This window comes from Anomalospiza imberbis, chromosome 8 (genome assembly GCF_031753505.1).
Source record: "Anomalospiza imberbis isolate Cuckoo-Finch-1a 21T00152 chromosome 8, ASM3175350v1, whole genome shotgun sequence".
In the NCBI taxonomy this organism is placed as follows: domain Eukaryota; kingdom Metazoa; phylum Chordata; class Aves; order Passeriformes; family Viduidae; genus Anomalospiza; species Anomalospiza imberbis.
The window spans coordinates 25,375,196-25,385,474 of NC_089688.1; positions in this window are offsets into that span (position 1 = coordinate 25,375,196).

Consider the following 10,279-nt stretch of genomic DNA (forward strand, 5'->3'; position numbering starts at 1 on the left):
GAGGAAGAAGTGTGGGAGGATTGCAAGTGAATTGGTGTGTTCATAAAAAATGATAAATGGCCCAAAAGGCTCAAGGTTCCTGTTCAAGGAAAGATGGAGAAGCAGTGCCAGCCCCAGGAGGGGAGTTAAAGTGTGCTGGGGCTGCAGAGCTTGTGGAGCTACCAGGGTACAAACCCCATTCTTCATCCCCACTTCTGTGTAGCAGCAAAGCCAGATCACTACAGCTGGTTCCTTAACTCTTATTCAAGAATCCAGTGACTGGGAAGAATTACAGAATAGCAGAGCAGGAAGAAAATAAACATTTCATTTCCCTACCCCCATTCCCATGTAAATCCACAGTGCTCAAAGTCAATTTGTCCTGACTGCCACATGCATGGAAGGAGAATCAGGAGATGTGTATTTTTTGTCAGAGTGCTAACAGGAAAAAAAAAATAAAGCAGAGGGTAAAGCAATATTGGCTTTTTTTTTCTTTTTCCAGCCCTAAACTTACTGGAAGTAAGGGGCATGCATTCAGGGAGGCCCCCAGAGACACCCCTGTCCTGCAGGTGACTTTGCCCATTGAGCAGATTGCTTAGTTGCATTTACACTACCTGACCCACTTTTCATCTCCCTGTCTATAGAAAAAACAAAATCATACAGAAAATCAAGCAGAGTCCAGATGCTCTTGAGAGGGACTTTGAACTGTGAATCACACAGAAAGGAAACCTGAGGAAAAAAGAAGCCTCATTTTACCCAGGGAACAAAAGGCACCAGTGTCATAACCTAAACTAGATTTACTCCCCAGTCCTGCCCCACATCACACCTCATGACAGGTGTGATAGCAGACTGAGATACTGTTCTCAAAGTTCTGCCTAATGTCATAATTTGGCCTCACAAATTATTTTTCATCCACATGAGAATGAATGGGCTTGGGCTTCAAACGAGAGACAACTTACAGTTCTCTCAGGAGGAAAATCATGTGCACATGATTCTCTGTGCACATATATTCACGTGTACTCACACATGCAATGAACAAATGTTGTCTGTTTGTAACCAGACCAGACAAATTTCAGGCAGTCCACTCCAACAAAGTTTCTCCTTCTATCTTGTATTTGTTAACATAACACATCATGGTGTCCTGTTTTCTTTTGCATTTTTAAAAGTGAGATCTCTAGAGTAATTTAATGTCCTCATTTACCATGGGTTTTATTGAATATAGAAATCAATAACAAACTGCTGGTCAATAAAGAGCTGCTTATGGAAGGGAAAAGCTTCTTGCAGGTGCTAAAAAGGAAAAATAATAGAGAAATAATTAGTATGTGTTTGACAGTGGCTACCAGGCTGTAACTAATAAGAGGAATGTATCATCTGTTAGGAGAAAGTTTTCATTTCATGGCTGCCTTGAAGACCTGAGCACTTTTCTCTGGCTGTCTGCAAGAGCCAGGCATTGGTAGTTACCATCTCAGATGGATATTTTAGCCAAGCAAGGAAAACTTTTTTCATCTCTTTCAAAGCACTTACTGTTGGCACAGAATAGTTTGCTCCAGTCCCCAGCAAGTCAAAAACCACCCTTACATTCCCATGAAGCAGGACACAGATCCTAATACCCTCATCATCACCACCATCACCATCTGGCTGTGTCTGTTGTCTCATCCTGGTGCACACCCTGCTCCCTCACTGACACAGAAATTCTAGATTTTTCTGCATGGCTGAAGCTGCTAACTGCAGCCTATCACCCTATCAGCCTGCCATGGTTCGGTGATCTTGGTATCGTCCAGCAGAGAGGCTGACATAAGCCCAGCCCAATTCACTGCAGAAGTGATGATATTCCATCCCTATTGAACTGGAGAGGACCCTGGTCACCAGAACAGTGACTACTGCTGGCTACTGCTCATGAGAATAAAACAACAAGGACAGGAAGAAAAATGTCACGATTGGTACTCTGCAAAATAAAAGTGCCCATAAGAAACAAGCCCTCAAATTGATGGAGGACTAAACACATCAACAGAAATTCACAAATGAGTTATTAGACATTTTTAGGAACTTCCTCTATTCCCTCTGGTTTACAAATCCTGCAGTGAGCTGCTCCACATAGTCAGGGTGCCATGATCAGCTCTGCTCAACCTCACTCCTGTGACCCAGGGATCCACACGGCGCTGACCTCATACAGACCAGGTGCTGTGCACAACCTCTGTTTGTCAGGTTATAGCCTCATTCCTTCCTTTCCAGAGGAAGACAGAAAGATGAAAGAAAAGGATTGCAGCAGAAAATAGTGAGTCTACAAGGCAGATTTCAAATCCTTTTCCTTGACAGCCAGGCTCTGTCACCAAGGTTTTGTGGGCATATTCCTCCTGTTATATAATTGTACAAACAACTCAAATGCACTTTTTACCTTCTTTTGCTCCATAAGGTTTTATTTCCTCCTTCAGTGCTATCACATTTTAGTTAGAAGTGATCACTCTAAATTATCCCACTGCTCTGACCCCTCAGGTGCCTCAGCTATTGGATTAGACTGCCCCATCAGTGAAGGCAAGGATATCGATATCGTCTGTACATCCATCCTGATGAACCACTAACCACTACAAGAGCACCTTGAGGGAAGAGGCATTTAAAATGCCCAAGAAATGAAATTTAGAGGGGAAAAAGACAAAGAAAAAAAAATACACTTGGACACTTGCCTGCATGGAGTAGAAGTCCATGGAATAACTGCTTTCAGCAAAAAAATATCTCCTTCTGATGAGGAGAAGTCACTGAGTTGCTGCTGCTGTTGTTTTTATAGGAGTATGAACAAAGGACTGACCTGTTCAGGTAGGAGAAATAATTGAGCCTGTAATCAGTTATAAGTCTCCAGATGGAGCCTCATTAGCTTTCCAGGCAACATACCTTAAAATTCTGGCATGTTCATACCAAAGTCCCAACAAGTGAAAGCTCTCCCAAGCATGTCTGTGACCTGTAAGGATTCCTTGTAACCATCACTGCTGCAGTATTTTACTTAGTGAGGCAATGAGGAGAATGCAATCCATTCACAGCAGCAACACAAAGGCATCAGGATGCAAACAGACTGACATTTGGTATATTTAGGGTTTAATCTATATGCAAATCTCTTGAACATACTTCAATAAAAAAATAATTCACAGAAATTTATGTTTACAACTTTGGGCGTGATTCTTTATGTCTTTAACTAATGGTCTCAGATCTGTACTGTTGTATTTTACAACACAGAGCTGATAGATTGTTTGAACAGGAGCAGAACTGAACATTTCCTTTTGTAAATACAGAGGAGACCTGAGAGTTTTTTTAGATGAGTAACACACAGTGGTTACTTATGGTAAGACACACAAGACCTCTAGCAAGTTTAAAATTCCACTTCCCTCTCGCTGTCCCCACCCCACTTGTCTTTTGAATAGGCACACAGAGCAGCATGGATGCTCCAGTTGGATCCTCAGGCTGGAGAATCAGTGATAAGGACTCTGGACACCTCTGTGTAGATCATGTGCCCCACAGTCTAAAAACAAAATGCAGCCACTTGAAGATTTGCTGAAAGTGAGAAACCAAAATATCATGGAGGAGACCCACAGCATTGTCCAAAGAGGGCTCTAACCAAACCAGTGTCAGGTCAACTGCATTCCTAAGGACACACACAGCACTGTGAGCTGGAGCTGAGACCTCCAGGGGATCTGGCTAGACTGAGTATAAAAAAAGAAATTTGCATCATAGACATCATTTTAGGGCCAGAAAAGGCCTTAAAAAAGACATAGGCCACTACCTCCTCTAATTCCTCCTACACTGAGAACAATAACTCTTCAAGACAGCCAGCCTTGATTGAAAGTCTTCAAGCAATGGAGATTCATCATTCCATTAATTCTCACAATTTCTCATTTCCATGGCAGTGAAACTGTAGTTTTCATGCAAAATGAGAAGCAGGCATTTTGAAAGGAAATGCTCATACATACAGAAGAAATGAATCACAAATGCTCATACTTAATATCCACCTAAATCTCTCACAGCAACATGGAGGTTATAAACAATTTTCAGATCTTTATCTACATGCAATGTTCTTTTTAATCTTAAATCCTGTATAATGCAGGAAATGCTAAAACATATACTTCTGCACATCACCAGGCAATTCATATGGAGATGGTTTAATTGCCTGTTTCAGTAGGAGCCACATTAGTTATCTGTATGTAATTTCCAGAATATTTTATTCATATCATGTTTGTAGAAAGACTGAAAAAAAGAGGACTATATACACTTTGATGTCTTTCTCTTAAAAAAGTAGGAATATTTACATGCCATATCTGACTTAAAATGTACTAGTTAGTAATATTGAATTGGGAAAATTTAAATATCGTTTCAAGGCAAAATACATGAGGAATACATAGAGGTAAGTTAAGAGCAAACCTGTTGCAAGCAAAATCAATAAAAATATTCATTAAAAGCCTTAGCTGCTCAGAGTTAATGGTTCTCTTAGAAGGCTCTCAAACACCTTAAGGGGAAGACAATGCACAATGAAGACATTTAATTAACCTTAACTCTGACCCCATAGCAATAGTATTCACATATCTTGCAATCATTATTTCTTCCCTACCTGATATGTACCCCTGAGAGCACACTTTCTCATCACCTTCTCATCACATGGATCTTTCCGTGCTCTTCTAAATTTCTCCAAGATAAGCATAAGGGACACTTAATGAAATCACAAAAAGGAATCATAGGCAATGGAATAAGATTAAAGATAAGCAAGGGTGGAGATCATCTCTTCTGCTGGGAAGGGAAAATCATCAAGATATGAGAAGATGATCTGTACTGATGCAAATGCAGCTGTTCCTCTCCCCTGGCTGTACCACAACAGGAGATCGATGAAGAGAGGGGAGGACTTATAGAGAGAGACAATGTTCCTTTTGACAAAAAAGAGAAACTACATGATTCTGGGAATGAGGAACACTGCCAAACCACCCTGTTATCTTGATTCCCTGTTTGTAAGAAACAATAATCATGCCTTTCTCACTGGCATCACAGTAGCAAGCCCTTTGGAGGTAAAATGAAGGATGGGAGGAAGAGACTGGCCCAGGTTCCTTCTCAGAACACTTCCCAGGTTTCTGCTAACACTCTGGGATTTCCTCTCCCTCCCAAAACTGTAATCAAGATTAGAACTCAGACTGTAAATTACTCTTGATAAGCTTTTTAACTCATCTTCCAAATGCACATCTAATTCACACAAGATTGTAAAGAACTGAAAAAAATACCATTTGGAAAAAGGAAAAGACTGAGGATTTTAAAGATGTGAATAAGAAACACCTGATTTAGACACAGACACCTCAGTGTTCACAGGGCTCTGAGGGTGAACGGGTTTAATGGAAAGGGAAAGAAACCCCATACTTCACAGAAATCCCTACTATGGGAGGTGATATAAGGAAAGTGTCATTTCCTTGCCCCACAAAGAATAGTCACAAAGGAAGTCAAGCAGGTCTTAAAAAGGAAGATCTGCTAAAGGTCAACGTGCATTAAGCCTTCAGCTGTGCTGGATGAAGAGCAAAAATCACAACTGAAAGATGTATTTGAAAGTTATTTGGAGAAGAAAAGAACTATCTGTTCTGCACAATTACAAAATAGACATCCTAATATAGCAGTTATGTGAAACAGTGCCAAAAAACAAGAATGTAGACTATTTAGGAAAGGAAAATTTAGTCTAATATGGGTTATTTTTCTTTGACTTGTAAAGGCAGAATACTTTTACTGTATCAAGTCTTAACTGTGAACCCAAAAATCCTCTTAAGTCAACAAAGAGACTGCCATTTACTTTATCAGACTATAAATGCAGTCCCAAAGAAGATAAGTGCCATGTGTCATTGATAAATGATGGAACTGAGGAGAGCTATTTTCCAGCCATAACCTGTTCCTCCAATCCTGAGAGCACTGTCCTCTGAAGCACAGCCTCTGCCAGGGTAGCAGTGGGCCTCTTAAACAGAGCAGGGCTGCAGCATAACCTGCTGTGGAGAGGAAAGCAGCTCAAGCACTCACACATGGGCTAGGAGAAGGTACCATGCTCTAGGAACCCTGGTGGATCCCCTAGCTAGCCCATGGTTGCCCAGAGGTGTATGGGTATGTTTAAACAGCTGGAAATGTCAGAACAAATGGGCTTGTGTAGCCCCTCTCAGGCTGCTCAGGATCAGGAATTCAGTCTCAGGAGAGATTCTATGGTTCCTGCAATCACCAGACCCACTCCCTTGGAAGATGCTAAGATGAAGTCAGCCTAGAGGGATCTGGACAGGCTGGATTGGTGGGACAAGGCCAACTGTATGAGGTTCAACAAAGGGAAGTGAAGGGCCTTGTGCCTGGGTCACACAACCCCACACAGCACTACAGGCTGGGGCAGAGTGGCTGGCAATCTGCCCAGGGGAAAAGAAACTGGAGGTGCCGGTCAACAGCAGCTGAAAATGAGCCAGGTGTGCCCAGATGGCCAAGAAAACCAATGGCACCTGGTCTGTATCAGAAATGGTGTGTCCAGCAGAAGCAGGGCAGTGGCTGGCCCCCTATGCTCAGCACTGGTGAGGCCACACCTGGAATGCTGGGTTCAGTTTTGGACCCCTCACAACCAGAAAGACATTGAGGTGCTGGAGCATGTCCAGAGAAGGGCAACAGAGCTGGGAAGGGTCTGGAGCACAAGTCCTCTGAGGAGCAGCTGGGGAAGCTGGGGTTGTTTAGCCTGCAGAAAAGAAGACTCGGAGCAGACCTTATAACTCTCAGAAGAAGGAGGGTGTAGTAAGGTCTCGTTCAGTCCCCTCTCCCAAGTATAACAAGCAATAAGACAAGCTCTTAAGACTATCAGGGTAGGTTTAAATTGGATATTAGGAAAAAATTCTTCACCAAAAGGATTGCCAGGCACTGGAACAAGCTGCCAAGGGAAATGATGGAGTCAGCAGCCTTGGAGGTATTTAAAAGATGTGTAGATGTGGCACTTAGGGACAAGTTAGCTGTGGACCTGTCAGTGCTGGGTTAATGGTTGGACACGATGATCTTAGAGGTCTTCTTCAGTCGAAACAATTGCTGATTCTATGATTCAATCATGTTTCATTTATGAGATTTGATGTGATGATAGGCCAACCTATCCAACCTGAGGGCAATGGCCTTTTGCACCCACATGCAAAGCAAAATATATGAAGTCATTACTTGCTGGAGCAAATAGCCTGTGCTATATAATGTCATCATGAAGACTGTCAAAATAAGTGGCTTTGAAAGATCTGGTAAAAGATACCAGGGGAGAGGCAGACAGATGGATCAGATGGGAAAAGACAAACTTCAGCAGAGCTCTGATTTGAGCTCACAGTGTCTTGATTGTTTCTTGGACCTGGCTTTTCAAGGGCTTGCAGAACCTGCATTGACAGACTGACCTGCCTGCAGGTGAGCTGAGGTAGCATGAAGAGAGAGTCCAGACCCTGTCTGAGAAAGCTGCTACATCACTGCTGTTGTTTCACTCAGCCCCACGTGCAGCTCCAGCACCCAGGCTTTGACAGTTCTTGCTAAGAGTGACTCTGGTGGCACCTTGCAGCAGCAAGCTTGGTCCCTTTCTTTGAACCAGATGTGGAAGAACAACACCACTGACCTGGATTACCCCCACCTGAGCACCATCTATGTGTCCTGGGTGTTAGATCAAAACTCAGGGATTTTTGATTGAACTGCAGAAGCATCTCTCTGGCAGCAGATATGAATGACTTTGTGATAAATTATTCCTTCCCTGCCCTTTGAAATCCATATGCTGCTGATAACTCAGCTATTGAGTCATATTGGAAAAGAGAGAAGACCTTTTGCTCTGCCAGCTCTTGTTTTAAGCTTAACTGCTTGTTCAATGCAGCCATGAATTTTTGCCTCCTTGCATACAATATTTTGCAATCTAAAGCAGGAAAAGCATGAGGGTGAAAAACCCTCATCCTAGAAGGAAATTAGCATCCTGCAGCCTAATAAGCCATTCTCTGCATCACATGCAGGGTGGTGTAATTAAAGCCATAAAATATTCAGAATTTATCTCCCCATTTGGAAGATACACTTGCAACAAAACTAATGATGGCTGCTGCTGTGTGCCTAGGAGAGGATATCTCCATCAAAAGGCTTCTTTCCCTAGGAATCCTGCTGCTTCTATCCTGCCTTTTCCAGGGGAGATGAAGGTCAGATAACCCAGGCAGCAAATACATTCAGTTCCTGCCCAGCCCCAGCTCAAGGGGTCACAGCTCAACGCTTCAAAATTTGAGGTGGGCTGTTCTGCAAAAAGCTCCTGGAGCACAAAGCTCCCCAGTGCACATCCAGGCCCAGCAGCACATCCTGCACAGCAGTCACCAGCCCCTGCTCACCCTTCAGCAGTGACAGAACTCGTCACCAAAGCAAGGGGCACCCAGGCCTGGCAGATTAGTGACTCCTGCCCACAGACTCCTGTCCACAGTGCTTGTGGAATTGGCCCCAGTTCCCATGAGGCTGATGATTTACCAATGCACCTCATGGCACAGTGACATTTGGAGGTCTCCTCTCACCCTGACAGTGCCAGGACTGTATTAAATTTGCTGCTGTGACTTCTGCTAGACAAAAAATTCTGCCCAAATCAAGGATTTTGTTTTGATGATCTTGGTTTCATTCTGTTAGTGTGAAAGTCTCTTCATGTTATGTTCCCTTTAGAAGCAGGACAAATTTCCTAATTAAGAAAGTTTTAAAAGGATGAGAAGTCAAGACAAAAAACTTTTTAAGCAGAGTTGATTGACAATAGTGTTTTAAGCTGCATAGTAAACAGAAAGTATCTGATCTGCTTTAAGAAGATATCTTTAAACTCTGTATTACATTTTTGTTCTCTGCTTTCTACCCCTACTTCAGCCACTGCAGTGACAGCTTTGCCATGGCTCTTCATGCTTCAGGGCAGGGTTATGAAGCCGGTGCTCTCCTTGTACAACCAAGTGTCTCAGGACCATTTGGTAGGACATCTCCAGACTGATGCCTCCTGCCAAGTCTCCATCCACCTCATCCCAAGAAAGAAGATGAGGAGCCCTGCAGCCAGGCCCATTTTGCTGCAGTAGACCTGCTGCAAAATATCACTTATCCCAACCTATTATATGGAACAAAACTCATTACTAAAACCCTGGACATCAGAGCCAGTAACTACAAGAATTTATATTATCACCCAGTAGCTTCTCCCACTATATTCCATTCTGAGAACCAGATATTCTTCTGGCATATGTAGCTAAGAGAGCAAATGCAGCCTGAGATCCACCCTGCAGCCAGCTATGAGCTACAAGAAAACTATTCCCACAATTCAGCTTAATTGTGCTTCCTATCTCTCAAAAAATAAAGAGCTCTCTTGTAGAAAACATCGGATGACTCCTCTTGATTTACATTTGAAGCCTTTAGGAGATGTAAGAAGTAATTATGACCTCCTTCTTAAATGTCTTGCTTCTGAAAGGCAAAAACAATCTGAATAAAAAATTAATTGATCAATATTCTCCCACCATTTTTCGCCAATTAAGCCTGTAAGTTAGTGCACCTTAAATAATGTGCCAGAGCAAAAGTTTTGTGGGCTCAGCCTTGGCTGTTCACCTGTGATAATTAAATATGCTTAATTTTTATGTGATAACAATTATGTAACTTATTTTTGGAAGTAAATAATTCAGCACACATGAGAGTCACAACACAGAACGGACTGTACCTGTGTTTTGCCTACTGATAAGGGGTAGTTTTGCTGTCCCTTTGAATGCCTGCAGGACCAGCATTAACCTCAGCAATTATCTTGAGAGAGAAATATAAAATAAACCTCCCAGCAAAGCTAAATTCCAGTGCCAGCTGACATTTGTTTCTTTTTATCTATACATTTGTCTAATTAAGAAGATACAGTGCTGTTTTAATTTTCATATAAACTCTTAACTTCAGTGGGGATGCATTCTGCAAACCAAACAAGGATTTATTAAGATAATAAAGCAAGCACTTCATAAAAATTTAAATGCCTGCTCTGAGCATCTTTTTTTTGTGGAACTAAGAGGCCAAACTGGGGGAAGGATCTGCAGCAAACCACTCCAGCAAGCTCATGCCCAAGCGCATGTGTGAAGTCTGTGCGTGCAGGAGGGGCTTCCCATATCTGAGGCCACTTGCCCCCACGACACCTAGACTTCAGCAGGATTTTAGCTGTGTGCCAGCTTTGCACCTTTTCGAGCACAGGGGTGCCCTGGTTCAAATTAATGGATTCATTTACAAGGACCTTGGCTGGGGGGAAGGCATATTAGTTTCCCTTGCTTGTGCTGCATCGTCTGTTTATAACAACACAGTTAAT